The 16,698-nt window shown below is 48.5% G+C and overlaps 1 long non-coding RNA gene across 1 annotated transcript; it reads right to left on the bottom strand.

The window, feature by feature from the left end:
• Positions 1 to 8,712: 8,712 nt before the first annotated feature.
• LOC136516443 (uncharacterized) lies at positions 8,713 to 9,307 on the bottom strand. Its single transcript, XR_010774065.1, has 3 exons — positions 9,211 to 9,307; positions 8,890 to 9,119; positions 8,713 to 8,760 (listed from the first exon to the last, which is right to left on the bottom strand). It is a non-coding gene; the product is annotated as an uncharacterized lncRNA (long non-coding RNA).
• Between the last annotated feature and the right edge of the window lie 7,391 nt (positions 9,308 to 16,698).

The following is a 16,698-nucleotide window of genomic DNA, read 5'->3' as shown; positions in this document are numbered from 1 at the left end:
AGTTCAGGGCAACTAAATTTCCATCTAATTACGCCAAACAAACAAAGCACCTCTAACTAGAATAATTAGCACTATGAGCAAGAAATTCCAGTTAGACTTCACAACATGCCCAAAACAAGTGCCCACAATAGCTTTTCACAAAGAAAAATTCCTAGGCTTTCTCACGCATCTCACCACATCACTAAGTGTAATGTATATGCAAATGAGACTCACACTTAGTGACACTAGATAACCATTGCAATTAAATATATCCCTTCTTTATAGTACGGTTATCTATCCTAAACCCGATCACGCACACTATTGCGTCTTGACTGGCAAAACAAAATGGCCTTAGGTTTTATACATTTTCCTTGAGCCCATTTTGTTTTTCTCTTTCTTCTTTTCCAAGTTGGAGCACTTGATCATATCATTTGGCCATCACCACCACCTTGACCATCATCTATCTCCATCACTTGGTGTGTATCAACCTAGCTCATATTCATCACTTAATGACAATGGTTAGTACACTTAGGTTTCATAAATTAGCCAAAACCAAACTAGGGCTTTCACCCCCTCCTCTCCCTACTCCCGCACCCCCACTACCTTAGGGCACTGCCGCTGCCGTCCTCCCCCACCGTGCCTAGGCACGGCCACCCCCGCTGCCCCCACGGCACCCTCACCGCAGCCCCTAGCCAGCCCTAACCAGACCCCTCTAGAATGGACCATCACATAACCCTAGCCGCCATTTTTCATCTCTTTAATTTCCCCTTTCAACTCGAAGAGAACCGCCGCCATCGAAGAATAAATGCATCTCTGCGTTGATCCTCGACATCGATTGGCTCTCTCCAGTGAGTTTTGTTGTCTTCTTTGCCTTCGTAACCTCTTTTTTCACCTATGGCATCCATTTCACAATGCTCTTGCCCTTGCCCCACCTTTTTTCCTCTCTTTGGTGGCTCCCATTGTCAGATTTGTTGCCATGTGAACCGTCTTCACAAGAATCGTCTTCATGATAGCCCGGCGCGCCTAAGTGGTATGTCGCTGTAGGCTTCTCATGAAGTTCGCTAGATTCCGGTGGGTCCCTACCCTCAAATCAGCCCAAAGACTCACTTGAGGTCATCATATTTGGAGGAAGGAGAGGGGCGAAGAAACACATATTGATAAGGTATGTTTTAATTTTCCTTTCCTTTTTTTCCTTTTCTGAAGCAACTTTTCTCTTTTTGGGCCATAGAGTCAACAATTTTGCTCTCAAAATTTGTGTGTGACAGTGAAATTAGTGTGTGCGACACAGGAATGACGAGGGTAGTGGTGCAGACACAAATTATAGTGGCATGCACGCAAATAGCGGATTTGAAGGGCATAACTACAAACTCTGAATTATGTACAAACAATTTTCACAAAGGTAAATACTCCCTCCATTTTAAATATATTACATTTAGGCCAAGCTAACTAGTTCAAACATTTGGCTTCTCCTGAAATCATATATTTAAACCGAGGTAGTAACCAAGTGGCATGAGTTCAAGAAAGTACCCTTCAAGGGGATCAAACTAAGACCACAAGAAATGGAAGGCATTCACCTCTTTGTTGCATGGTTCTGTATAGCTCTATATTTCTTTATCCCTTTGGGAAGAACCTTTAAAGTTGAGTAGTGCAAAATTAGTACAACAAAATACCAAATGGTTATAACATTATTTCAGGTGAAAGATTGCTAACATGCATACTGCCTTCCTCAAATCTTGCCTGAGTTTGGAAGATCTAGGAGCCATATTGGGCATGTTAGTCAACTCATTACTGAATTCTGTTTCTGAAGATGTCAAAGCAGTGGCTAGAGAAGCCATTTGTTTGAGTCTTAGAGCTCTATCTTCAGTTGGGACAAACGGCAGTATCCTCCTCTTCTTGTGCATAATGAGAGAACGCTTCCTTTGCCTTCAAGCATCTGAGAAAGATGAAGTAAATAGCTTGAGTTAGTACCATAGCAAATGCATCTTTCTGATTCATACTAAATCTGACTTATATATGTGCATGATATATACCAGTTCAGTTTATGTTTAAATCTAACAATAATTTGGTACCAGTAAAATGTTAGGCAGTATGGAAGTCAATCCTGTGTAAAACAATCGTGCAATTTTTCAATATCTGTAGATATATGGTGCATACACTTAACATACAAACTAATTGCCCAAAGAATGCCAAGAGTTTATAACGCAAACTACTGAACTCCTTTAAGTGACCAACGAAAAACGCGGATAGGAGTTTAAAAACTTATGACCAAAAGCATATTTTAAGTCTGCAGTATCCTTTACTTGACTGGAATATAGGAAGTGTGCTGAGTAAAAATACTACTAATGAAAAAATATAATAAAAGCTTGTTTCAGTGAAAACAGTGTAGGCCAAAGCCAGGACCTACATTATGGTTAAATGAATGAAACCAAGATAATCAAGACGATAAAAGTGCAAAATATCACACAACAGAAATCAGTCAATCTATGAAAGCTTTGGCAATCTAAAAAATTGGGTCACATTTTTTTCAGTCACACATTACCATAACTACCGCGAAATAATGCAACAACAATGTTTGCTCAGTATTTCTATTAGCATTGTAAGTGACTACACTTAGGCTTGGATCGGATAACATAGCTAGTAGAATTGTGTCGGTGTTGCTATTAATCATATAGTCTAGTTCAGATCTTGCTACTAGAATTATGTAGATGTTGACCACCCTGCGTTTGGTAGACGTTGACTTATTAAGGCCTCCTTGTTGTCTAACATTTTGCCTTGTGTTTGTGCATGCTAAAGTTTTTAAATTAGGCTATTCACATCCCCTAGTCATCTAAAGGTTATTTCACAAGGGGTTGGCGAGGTTGAACTGCCATGGGCCGGCGGGCCAAGCTGAGGGGGGGGGGGGGGGGGGGGGGGGGGGGGGGGGGGGGGGGGGCGGGCGGCACTGGGAGGAGGTCAACACAGATGTGGAAGAAGATGGACCCGCACGGATGGACAAGTATATAGGTTAAAAAAAGAAGAAAAAGGTAAGATGATGCTAGATGGGACACGCAGATGACTGACTACGGCTAACGGTGCAACTAATGGGAATCATGTCATCGCTATCTATCTCTTCCAACCAAAAAAACAAGGGTGATCACGTTTCTCCAACCAAATTGGGAATATAACATCCCTCAAAACTGAAACATTTATATCACATCTCATATTGTCTCCCAACCTAACGGACCCTAGGGCCACAGAAGTGAAAAGTGACAAATTTGTTATCTCATTCTCTGTCCTACGAGGAATATATAAGAGTAGTTCTAAAACTGACATTTTAAAGTGTGTTGGCCATAAAAAATAATAATAAATATTCCTATGGTTCCAAATTGTAAGTCGCTTTGATTTGTTGATATATCTATTTTACTATGTATCTATATATAACGTATGTCTAGATACATAAGAAAATGAACTTACCAAAAAAATAATTTGGAACAAAGGAGTAGTTAAATATGCCCGTGTATGCAGTACCGTACATCATCAACTATGAAAACCGAATATTTTACCTCCTTGGCTTGGCTCTGTCGCAGCTTTGAACCCTAATTTCTGCGTCTCCCAATCGATCATCGATCCCGTCCACCGCACCGGCCTTCGCAAGTGGCGACCCTGCGCGCTGCCGGCCGGCGCCAGCAGCAGCGCGCCGCCTCAGCAAACATCTCCTATGAAAATTGAAAACCACCCTGCTTTTGGACCTGGATCAAGAGCTGGTACTGGACGTTTCTCCCGCGGGCGGCGTAAATCCGAGGATGCGGCAGGCGCCGCGGCGGCCCTTTCCACATACGTCCACGCGTACCGAGTGGCGACGTTGGTCGGCTTCGCTGCGACGCTCACGGAGGGAAGCGGAGGCCCGCGAAAGCGTCGAGGCCAAGCCGCCAAGGACGGTGTCCTGGTCCTGGGCGTGCAACCGGACCGCGTCGCGTCGCTGATGACGACGATGCCGACGCTCACGCCGGACTTCGTAGGGCTCTCACTCTCAGGGCGGGCGACGGGCGCGCACGGGCACGGCGCTTGAGACGGGACTGCAGGTAAGGCATGTATGGCATATTGGCAATTGACATGGTCACCGCCGTCATCAACTCGGTGGTCAACTTCAAGTTGAAGCACGTCTCGTTCGGCGACGACGGCACGCCGGGCCCGCCGCCACGGTGACGTGGTAAGAAGTAAGAACGACCGGCCGGCGGGCGAAGATGGCGCGTGCATCACGTGGGGTGCTTTGCTACTGCTCTGCTGGGAACTTGGCGTGCGGCGCCAGCGCCATCGTGCTCGGCATGGCCCCCCGCTCGCCTCGCCGTCTACCACAACCAGTCTACTACAAGGTCTGCGGCAACAGAGGATCACGGATCTCTGGCAGAGTCATGGACACGGATAGCCGATGGCATCGGCGTCATATCCGTGTCTCTCCACAGCGACATGCAATGCAACAGTTCCATTGCGACCCCGTCGCCGTCACCCGTCGTCTCTCGTTTCTCCTCCCGAGTCCCGAGGGCCCGAGCAAGCAGAGCGTCGGGATCCAACACCAGGCCGATCGTACGAGAGCTAAAAATGTAAGGGTTTGGGTTTCGGCACGGCTAGCGTCCGGATGTCTCGATGGACACCCACGGCTACTGTCCGTTTCCACGCCTTGTTTCACGTGTCGACGCGAGGGCTCGCGCAGTTGGGACATCGCCCGCCTGCGCCCGTGTTTCGATCGTGCGCCCACGCGGGGGCCCGCGCTGCCCGGACATTGCCTGTGCCACACGCCCACGCGTGGCCGCTCGCGCCTCCTCCTATTTCACATATGCATCACATGCGCAATACCCGATCTGCTTTTGAAACATCCAGATGCAATACTTGCAACATACAAAAGAAAACAAATGCAATATACTTGAAACATGTATCTAAAACACTTGCAAAAACACACGAAAAAACACCTGAAAACCATTGCAAACATACGAAACATCCAAATAAAACACTTGCAATATACGTGTGAAACATATGCAACATCTAGATAAACACACTTACAACATATGTCTGAAAACATAAATGAAATATTGGGAACAGACGCTTGCAGCATACGTGTACAAATCATTGCAACGTATGCAACATCTCGATCTACTTTTGCAACATCCGTATAAAACTCTTACAACCTACATCTGGAACATACGTTTGCAACACGTGTTTTTAATGCAACATGGCGCGGGCGGCGCGACGAACTGACGTGGTGGTGGCAGCCGTGATAGTAGATGGCGGCACCCGATGCAGTGGAGGCGGCTGCGACAACGGATGGCAGCACCCGACGAAGTGGAGGTGGCCGCGGTAGTCGGATGGAGGCGCTCCACCGAGGTGGAGTTAGCCGCGACGCGCCTACCTGGGCGCTGTGGCTCGGGGACGGCGATGAGAAAGGACAGGGTCAACGTGGTCGAATAGCTTGGCGACAAAGACGGTGGCGTGGCTCTGTGCCTCGGCGCCGTCGATCCACTACAGCGGCGCGGTGCAAATCTGCGTGGGCGAGGGCACGCAGCGCGGGCGGGAGCGAGCGGCGCGTGCGGAGCTGGGCGAGCGGAGCTTTTGTCTGTGTAGATGATTCGATGCGTCCTACAGGAAACAGAGCATTACCGTTTGACTTTTGGCCACACGCCAACCCTGCCGTGAATTCCCGTCTCATCTTTTGATTTGAGTTCCTGTCCGGATGGGAAACAAATACAGGTAAGGAAAACAAACCCCTCCCTTTTCCATTGCTTTTACAAGCACATGCAATTCAGTAAAAACAGATGGTGGTATGGTATGGTATGGTATCCAGGGCAAACTGAAGAGCTGCCACATTATTACAAACTAGTGGTACTTAATAAAAAATACACTGAAATCCCGTTTACAAAGTACATATTGTAGGCTATATAGATAGCAAGAACAATATACGTACAGAACATCCATGACTGGATAGACACATCAACTTTTGTGTAGCCCTGTTACAAACTTATACAGATTATTATAACGGCCCACCATCCGGCTTAAAACCCATTAGCAGGCCCAAACCTAAGAGTAACAGAAATAAACCCTGTATTATTAACCGCAAGGATTTAAAAACAGCGTCCAAAATTAGAGAAAACTAGTCCACCAACCCGTGCTCTCGCATGAGCTGTTTATTTTCTAACATAGTAGACATAATAGATACTTTGTAGTCTATATCTAGTTATCATAAACTTATTAACTACTAATTTTTCAAAGAACTAATCTATATGCTTTTTTTATCCATGTCCATATTTTTTCTTTGCATGGCCCCTATATATTTTAAATATGCAATTACTTTGAAACTTGACCATTAATCATTGTGGCTCTTGTTCCATCATGTATCTTATGAACTCATTAATCTAAATTTTGTTTTTTTTTTCAAATTTTATTTTTATCAACTGCTATGGATTTTTTTTCTCTCTCCTCAAGTTAAGTTGAAACTCTTGTGCTTATTGTATATTTTATTAACTCTACTTTTTGCACTTTTTAAAAATAAGGATCCTAGGTCATAGATTATGTTCTTAAGTACTACAATAGCATAAGCCATTATTTAAAATATGCACCATATCGCTTACGATAAGTCATAGAACTTGAAGTGAGATCTTGGGCAGGGGTACCAGCGCTAACCTCAAGTGAATTTATACTTAAACTTTATAATGATCAAGTTTTTACTCTAAAGTATTCTTAAAGGCCCTGGAAAATATAGCCACTAGTCGTCTCCCACACTTCTCAAGATGATTGAATACTATCAAGGAATTATATTTGCAGTTATGATTATACTATCAACATAGACATATCAAATATTTTAGTTAAAATACATAAATATATCTAGTAACAATCTGTATAAATTATATGTTATGGTTACTAATATGGTTTTAGATAAATTAAGCTAATATTGTTTCATATGGAATTTTTTTGTATACTGTTGTTAGCTATGTAAGGGAGATGCTTATATGTTGCATTTCTACTATAGGGAAGCGAGTTGAAGAGCCTGCTATAAGTTGCATGGTAGAAACATAACATGGTGATCTATAAAATCAATTTCCATCTCCCATCCTATAAATTTGAGATAGGCTTATATGTGAACTTTGGAAAAATTATGGAATCTCAAAGTCCAAGCCAAATAGCCTAATCCATTAAATAGATTCCAATTCTTCTAAAATGAAGGGATCCAAACAGCCCCAATGAAATCTTACTATATTAATATTGATAGAGGTGGAGTAATGTAGAAACATATACCTCTATTCATTATCTAAATATTTTTTTTTGTAATAGGAGATTTTTGGGGGTATTTAATTTTTCTAATAATGATATGAAAATTGAGTTATGTAAATTATTGATCATAATAAGAGGACGTCGAGATCATGTTTCCTAACGACTTATGTGGGCAATATAAATTAGAGTCATGAGTTAGTTTTTATTGTTTTACACAATAGCAGAAACGTATAATTATTTAGAAAATGGAATAGATCCAATAGCTATTATTGTTATCAATGGTGATTAGGTTATACCTAATTGATGGTAAGATGTTTTTGATTTTTATGACTATCTCTAGAATCTATTTTTTGTTTTCCATTCAAGTCTGAGAATTAACATGCAGGTTCAGCGGGTACCTCTAGTTAGAATTTCTAATATTTTGTTTCTAGTGTGATACGTATTTAGTTGAAGCTTAGTCTTAAGATATATAAACTCTGTCTTAGTCCATCTATAGTTTATCTTTTAACTTTTAATCAAGTTGTTGCAATTTTTTCACATATTAATTAGATATTGCAGTATTCTTTATCTTGTATTCAAAAATTGTTTTTTTATTAAAAAGTCTATAACCTACTAGTATTATTTTCCACATAAGTTGAAACTCGGCTTGCATCCCCACACTAAACATGTTGAATTTGTTTTATCGCAGGATTATATATGTGCAATAATTTTTATATATCATAGAGTGCATAAAATTAAATTACTAATATTGATATGACATAATGTTTTAAAATGTATAAACTTATTTAAAATAATAACTTATAAAAATTATTATAATGGAGTATTAATATAAGGTGCTATTGCTACGTTGTCTGCTAAGTGAACAATTTTCCATGTTTCATAAGTTGTTAAAATAAATATTTTAATAAATTATAATAGATCCAATGGCTAATATCGGTCGATGATGATTAGAGTCTACCAAATCAAAGGTCAGATGTTTCTGATTATTGTAAGAATTTCTAGGATTTATCTTTTTTCTTAGTGCGTCTGGTGAGAATTAACATGGTGCATCCATTGGGGCCTCTAATTAGTAATAGTAAGATAAGATGGTACTGGTCATTTTACTTGTTCATCTTGTGTATGTAGCAAGAAGACATATTACTACACCAAGTAGTGACTAAAAGAGAAGATTGCTGATTAATACGATTCAATAATAAGCAGATAAAATACATACCATTTCAGATTGAAACCGGAACCGGAATGACCTTTCTATTACACGGATACCTCCATCAAAGAAGAATTCCGACCAGGATTATGGAACTGACAGCTACTGCACATGTTACAGAAACACGGCGGCTTATTGCCGTACCATGCTGCAGCCAAACTGAGAAGAAAGTAGACAGGTTATGAGTAACAAACACGCACCAAAAACTGTATACAAATTTTCGTCTGAAATGGTGCTAGAACTGAATAAAAAAGTTCACAATGATCTTACTTATTTGATGATAGGAGCAACCGGTATCTCCAGAGTCGACACCACAAATCAACGGGTTTCCAGTGATGCTGTTGGAGAAAACGCAACAAATGAAAATGCAAGTAGGTGATGTGATTCTATGGCATGGAGTCATATTGTAAAGGTGAAAAATTCAATCCGCCAAGGTGAAATTTTAGGGGATTGGCTCAACTACTTACTCGAGAGCTCCTGAGGATAGGTTGGGCAACGGACCGCTTAGATTGTTAAATGAAAGATCTCTGCACAATACAACAGGTCAATGCAAAGCCAAATGTTACTACTCAAACAATGCCAAATAATTAAACGGTGCGAAAAATGGTAGGAAAGGACTGGCTGAGTGTACAGGGTAGCCACAAGAGCTCCAAACGAATCAGGTACAGGTCCAGACAAGCTGTTGTTGTTCAGTTTCCTAATAAAAAATGAATGCGTGGTGTAATAACAAATTAAAGAGCGCATGCCCATGGAAAATCAAGATCAAGTAACTGAAGAAGACATGTTACATATGGGAGAGGTTTTTGAGATCTCCGAGGGAACTTGGGATGCTCCCGTTGAGGCTGTTGTTTGAAACGTCAAGCTCCGTGAGAAGTTCAAGCCTTCCTATGGTGTCAGGAATAGGGCCGGAAATGGAGGATACATACATCTCATCAAAGAAATCCAAAGCTTAAAATGACATGCTCAGTCAGTCAGTCATCAGTAAAATTCTTACAGCTTATGCAGGCTGGTGAGGTCACCGATCCTCGGCGACAATGTCCTGGACAAGCCTCGGTTGGCTAGATCTCTGCAGACACAGATAGTGTGCATTGGATGTAAGAAGACGATGCATGGATCATAGGGCTGCAAAGCCAGCAACAACCAAGGAAAAAAGACCATCACGTACAGGTGGGTGACGTGGAAGTTCTCATCGCTATGACACTGCACGCCCTCCCAGTGGCAGGGGCACACGCTGCGATGGTAGGACCAGCCATGGAGGACGTCGTTGGGGTCATTGAGCTTGGCCTAGATGCCCAGCAGCGCCGCCCCTGCGTTCAGACACTGATATTCAGTTTCTGCTAGTCAGCTTCAATTCACAAGACAGGATATGAGTATATATACTACTTGCACAAAGAGTATGTTGGACAAACCAGCTCAGTTCAGCTCCTATTGTTAGTGAGTGTTTTTGCTTTTCAATAATAGCTCCTGCGCGAGCTTGCTTGTAGGAGTCGTGCGCATGAGAGCATGCAACGACATTGCTGGTTTCTAGCTTGTAGTGGTAGCACGCCCGGCATCGTCTCGTTCGTGGGATGGCGCGGACCGATAGGAGGTGGTGGCGAGCGTGGAGTCGTGGACTGAATTTGCGGTCACGGCATTGTAATCGGATCTTTATATTCGCATGAATAGAGTCAGAAAATGCTGCGGTTTTCAAGCGGCACCAAATCATCGTGTTCACCTGTGTTTCGCGTTGAGTGTGTTGGGATTCCGCAGGTCGTCTTCTACGTCTCCGGCGGCGGGCGCCGGCGAAACAAAGACAACAATTGGTACCAGAGCTTGTGTGAGGTTCTGAGGAGTAGTGATGGCGCCGAAGAAGGACGGGGAGGAGGGCTCCCAATCGCCGTCGCGCAGCCGCTCGCGAACGCGCGGCGGTCGCCGCGGCCGACATCCTCGCGACGCCATCGTCGAGCGCGTCGTTCGTGAGTCAAGCGGCTCAGGCAACTGGCCCCAACTCACAAAGACGAACTATGACATCTGGTCACTGCTGATGAAACTCAAGCTGCAGTCTCGCTACCTCTGGGATGCGATCGAGCAGGACGACGTCGACTTCCACGACGACAGGTCCACGCTGGAGGCGATCTGCTCCGGCGTTCCCCAAGAGATGGTGCCAACCCTGGCGACCAAGGCGACGGCCAAGGAGGCGTGGCAAGCCATCCGCACGATGCGCATCGGGGACGAGCGGGTGCGGAAGGCCACGGCGCAGAGTCTCCGGGCGGAGTACGAGCAGATCACGTTCCGTGATGGTGAGTCTGTCGAAGATTTCGCCCTCAGTTTGTCCAATCTTGTACAGCGGTTGGCGATTCTCGGTGATGAGGAACCGGAGCCCAAGGTGGTTGCCAAGTACCTCCGTGTCGCGCGACCGAGGTACAGGCAGCTCGTCGTCTCCATCGAGACGCTCCTGGACATCGACACTCTCTCGATCGAGGAGGTGACCGGGAGGCTCAAGGCGGCTGATGACGGTGCCGACCCCGGCGGGGGTGCGGGATCGTCTGGAGGTGGCTCCTCTGCAGCTCGTCTCAATCACACCGAGGACGAGCTGGTGGAGCGCGTGATGTCGCGGCTACAGGTGTCTGGCGGTGGCGGCACTGGTGGCGGCTCCGGAGGCGGGCGTTTGACGTCCAACCAGAGACGAGGCCGAGCTGGTGGGAACTTGTCTCAAGGCCGAGGAAGCAGAGGAGGCTCCAAACCTCCTACCGACGGCGCCGGCAAGAAGAAGAAGAAACTCGCCGGCGACGAGTGCGCGTACTGCGGCATCAAAGGCCACTGGGCCCGTGAGTGCCGCAAGAAGAAGCGGGACGAGGCGGCCCATGCGGCCCAAGTCGAGGAAGGGCCCATGGAGGGGGCCCTGATGCTGGGCATCGTCAACCTCGACGCCAGTCCGTCCCCAATCCGGGGTCCGTCGGTGGATTCGCTCCCGGCGGCGGAAGATGCCGACCTCGCAGTCGAGATCGAGGGGGGAGGTAGCACGCGGTGGTCGTTCGCCGAGGCGGAGCCAACCGCCGCCTCACTGGTGGCCCTGGCCACACCAAGTCTCGCGGAGGCGAATCGCGCAGGCGGCGCTCGGGAGATCCACCTCCACGAGAGCAAGCTCTTCGTCCAGATCGGGGAGAAGGGCGATGGCGGGAGCACGCGCTGGATCCTTGACACCGGCGTGACGAATCACATGACGGGCCACCGCAACTTCTTCTCCGAGCTCGACACCGGGATCCATGGGACCGTGCGCTTCGGCGACGGGTCCGTGGTCTCCATCGAGGGGCGCGGTACGATCCTGTTCGAGTGCAAGAACGGGGAACACCGCCTCCTGTCCGGCGTCTACTACATTCCCCGGCTGACGGCGAACATCGTCAGCCTCGGTCAGCTCGACGAGGACGACCACGAGGTGCGCATGAAGAAGGGCGTTCTGCGCATCTGGGATCAGCAGAATCGCCTGCTCGTGATGGTGAAGCGGTCGGCGAACAGGCTCTACTTCCTCGACATCGAGATCGCGCAGCCAGTGTGCCTCGCCGCGCGGAGCAGCGAGGTGGCCTGGCAATGGCATGCAAGGTTCGGGCACCTCGGCTTCCAGGGGCTGCGCGCGCTGTCAAAAGGTGGGATGGTGCGTGGCCTGCCGCCGATTGACCACGTCGAGCAGATCTGCGACAGCTGTCTGGCGGGCAAGCAGCGACGACGCCCGTTCCCGGCGGCCAGCAGGTACCGCGCGACGCACCCACTGGAGCTGGTGCACGCCGACCTGTGCGGGCCGATCACACCGGAGACACCTGGAGGGAAGAGGAGCTTCCTCCTGGTGGTCGATGACAAGAGCAGGTACATGTGGCTGGTGCTGCTCGCGTCGAAGGATCAGGCAGCATCCGCCATCATCCAGTTGCAAGCGCGAACTGAAGCTGAGGCGGGGCGAAAGATGGGCACGCTCCGCACCGACCGCGGAGGCGAGTTCACGGCGCGCGCGTTTGCCGACTACTGCGCCGAGCAGGGCATCGGGCGACATCTCACCGCGCCGTACACTCCACAACAGAACGGCGTGGTGGAGAGAAGAAACCAGACGGTGCTGGGGATGGCCCGAAGCATGCTCAAGGGAAAGGGTCTGCCAGGCTGGTTGTGGGGGGAGGCAGTCGCCACGGCTGTCTTCATCCTCAACCGGTCGCCGACGAGGAGCGTCGAGGGGAAGACTCCGTATGAGGTCTGGTATGGCGTCAAGCCCTCTGTCCACTTTCTCCGCGTGTTTGGATGTGTGGCACACGTCAAGGTGGCAGGTACACACCAGCAGAAGCTCGATGATCGGAGTACACCGATGGTGTTCATCGGGTATGAGCCGGGCTCCAAGGCATACCGCTTCTACAACCCGGACACCAAGCGCGTGATCATCTCGCGCGACGCGGTGTTCGACGAAGGAAGGGCATGGGACTGGAGCAGCGTCGGCGAGTCCAGCGGGGAGAACACCGAGCCGTTCCACGTCGAGTACACGACGGTCTCGGTGCGACACGGCGTCGCCATCGACCCGCAGCCGCAACAAGGAAGCGCGGCGGGACCCCAGTCTGTGGCGGACATAGACATCGCACCTCCAGCGCCAGAGTCGCCGTCGACACCAGTGCACGCACCCGGCGGGGTTGAAGCACCTGCAGCAGTGGGGCTGTCACCGGAGTTCGTCTCGCCACCAAGCGCGAACCCGGACCTCGACAACGACCACGACGACGCACCACTTCGGTTCAGAGCACTGGACAACGTGCTCGGACCAGCTCACATTCCCGGCCTGGCGGAGCGGGAGTTCCAGGTCGACGAGCAGCTTCTGCTCGCCAGCGGCGACGATGAGCCAGCCACGTTCGAGGAGGCACGTGGTGATGCTCGCTGGCGGAAAGCCATGGTGGAGGAGATGTCATCGATTGAGGAGAACAAGACATGGACACTCGCTGATCTTCCACCAGGACACCGCCCGATCGGCCTCAAATGGGTGTACAAGCTGAAGCGCGACGAACAAGGGGCGATCGTGAAGTTCAAGGCTCGGCTCGTTGCAAAGGGCTACATCCAGCAGGCCGGGGTGGACTTTGATGAAGTGTTCGCTCCGGTCGCACGGATGGAGTCGGTGCGCATGCTCCTTGCTGTCGCCGCTCATAGGAACTGGCTTGTGCATCACATGGATGTCAAGTCAGCGTTCCTGAATGGCGAGCTCCAGGAGGAAGTATATGTCCGGCAGCCGCCAGGTTTCACTGCTGCTGGACATGAAGGCAAGGTTTTGAAGCTCAAGAAGGCGTTGTACGGGCTTCGTCAGGCTCCCCGTGCATGGAACGCGAAGCTGGACAAGACCCTGCGCGAGCTGGGTTTCGCCAGGTGCGCCAGCGAGCATGGGATGTACACCAGAGGAGGCGCAGCGGAGCGAGTGGTGGTTGGTGTCTACGTCGACGACCTAATAATCACCGGAGCAAGGCAGGAGGACGTCGAGGCGTTCAAGGAGCAGATGAGGCGCATGTTCCGGATGAGCGACCTCGGCCTGCTGTCATTCTACCTCGGGCTCGAGGTGAAGCAAGGTGGCGACGGCATCAGGCTGGGACAAGCCGCATATGCCAGGAAGCTGCTGGAGAAGGCAGGGATGACGGCGTGCAATCCCTGCCACACGCCAATGGAGGTCCGGCTCAAGCTCTCTGCCAAGAGCACCACGCCGGAGGTCGACGCCACGATGTACCGCAGTCTTGTCGGGAGCCTGCGATACCTGGTGCACACCAGGCCAGATCTCGCGTTCGTGGTGGGCTATGTGAGCCGTTTCATGGAAACGCCTCGACAGGAGCACCTCGCCGCCGTCAAGCACATTCTGCGCTACATCGCCGGCACAGTCAACTACGGGCTGTTCTACCCCAAGCTCGGCAACATCGGCAACATGCTAACTGGGTACGAGCTGGAAGGGTATAGTGACAGTGACTTGGGGGAGACATTGACGAGAGGAGCACTGGTGGAGTCATCTTCTTCCTGGGTGAGATGCCAATGTCCTGGCAGTCACAGAAGCAAAAGACGGTGGCCCTCTCGACGTGTGAAGCAGAGTACATGGCGGGCGCGGCAGGAGTGTGCCAGGCTGTGTGGCTCGTTCGGCTGCTGGGCGACATCACTGGAGTCAAGGTCCAGCCGCCGATCCTGAAGATGGACAATCAGTCCGCCATTGCACTAAGCAAGAATCCCGTTCTTCATGACAGAAGTAAGCACATCGACACTAAATATCATTTCATCCGTGAATGTGTGGAGAACGGGAGAATCTTCGTGGAACACGTGAGCACGGAGGAGCAGCTCGCGGATGTGCTGACGAAGTCACTTGGGCGAGCGCGGTTCAGTGAGCTGCGTGACAAGATCGGCGGCGTCAAGCTTTGATGAACAGAGTCTGGTTTGGGGGGAGATTGTTGGACAAACCAGCTCAGTTCAGCTCCTATTGTTAGTGAGTGTTTTTGCTTTCCAATAATAGCTCCTGCGCGAGCTTGCTTGTAGGAGTCGTGCGCATGAGAGCATGCAACGACATTGCTGGTTTCTAGCTTGTAGTGGTAGCACGCCCGGCATCGTCTCGTTCGTGGGATGGCGCGGACCGATAGGAGGTGGTGGCGAGCGTGGAGTCGTGGACTGAATTTGCGGTCACGGCATTGTAATCGGATCTTTATATTCGCATGAATAGAGTCAGAAAATGCTGCGGTTTTCAAGCGGCACCAAATCATCGTGTTCACCTGTGTTTCGCGTTGAGTGTGTTGGGATTCCGCAGGTCGTCTTCTACGTCTCCGGCGGCGGGCGCCGGCGAAACAAAGACAACAGAGTAAACAGCTTTGAGTGTTAATGCTCCTATTATAGTTATCGGATCAGGAGTCACCCTTGATGAAGGGGGATATATTGAGAAATTATGTACCTAGACTAGATTTTGGAGATGGATCACGCTCGGGACGGAAAGGTGTGATGGTTTTCGGATGTGCCAGGAAGCCTAGGATTCTGTTTCAGACTCTGAACAGGAAGCGACGAAGCGTCCAAGATGCCAGGTTTTCCCTATTATTAGTCGTAAATAATCGGATCAATACTTACGGCCTGTTTGGATGCATCAGCTAGATTTTAGCCGGCGAAATTTAGCTGCTAGACATCCAAACAGGCTAGTTAAAAAACCAGCTAAAGTTTAGCTGGGTTTAACTATTTCAACCAAGCTAAAGTCAACTAAGATTGAGCTGAGTCTATTAGCTAAAGCGTCCAAACACCCCAGCTAAAAGACCAGCTAAAGTTTAGCTGGGTTTAGCTATTTCAATCCATCTAAAGTCAGATAAAATTTAACTGAGTCTATTAGCCGGAGCATCCAAACACCCCAGCTAAAGTTTTACTTTGAGATTTTAGCTAGCTAAACTTTAGTTGGGTGCATCCAAACATGCCCTTAAATTGATCCAAAGATCGAAGTCCAGGTGATGCTATGATGATTGTAGGCTTAAGATCGGTTGAAGGTTCGTCAATATAAAAAAACAAATCTTCTATTTTTTTGTAGTCATTTCTATGTACTTTTCCTTTCGTTTCTTTCAATTGGTCAAGCCTCCGGGTGGCGTCTCTCGTGACTAGAGTTTGAATCCTTGGTTAGACGAATTTCTAGTTGGTGGTGTGGAAAAAAAAAACTCTCGCCTGTCCCGCGTTCCCAAAGCACGGTTAAAATGGACCGGCCCTCTGGGTAACGACCCCTGTGTGTGGACGGAGCATGAGATTTGGAGGTTTTCTCGGCCTGAGTGAGAAGTCCTCTACCTTAAGATAAAATAGCTCGGGGGTGTCTACCCCTCGCAGCCAAAGTTTTTTTTCTTCCGTGTTCTTGCCTGAAAGTTCAGAGATGGCAGTGCTGGGGACAATCCTAGTCGTTGCATTCAGCAAACAGAATGTAAACACCTTCAGAATCCTCGTCGTTGCATGGCAATGCTAGGGACACCGAATGAAGGTGTTGCCCAACGACTTTGCGCGTCAACAGCGTCTTTTACAGCAACTTAGGATTGAGCTGATATTTTGGAACATCAGCGAGATTCTGAAAATATAGAGAGAGAGAAGAAAAAGAGTGTGCGGGTTCCTACTTTCATCTTCGAAACAAAGCGGGTACAGCCCGGCAGGGGCGTACACCACGTAAAAACGATTTTTAGCAACGGTTTGATTTTTTTTTGTAGGGGCGGCTGGTGATGAAGCCGCCCCTACAGTGGCGTGCTCGGGTGCCCAGACACCAACCGCCCCTACAAATGGAACAGCAGTGCGGCTGGTGTTACGAGCCG

This window comes from Miscanthus floridulus, chromosome 17 (assembly GCF_019320115.1).
Source record: "Miscanthus floridulus cultivar M001 chromosome 17, ASM1932011v1, whole genome shotgun sequence".
Lineage (NCBI taxonomy): Eukaryota > Viridiplantae > Streptophyta > Magnoliopsida > Poales > Poaceae > Miscanthus > Miscanthus floridulus.
The sequence above is the reverse complement of the archived record's forward strand: the minus strand, read 5'-3'. Positions and strand labels throughout refer to the sequence as shown.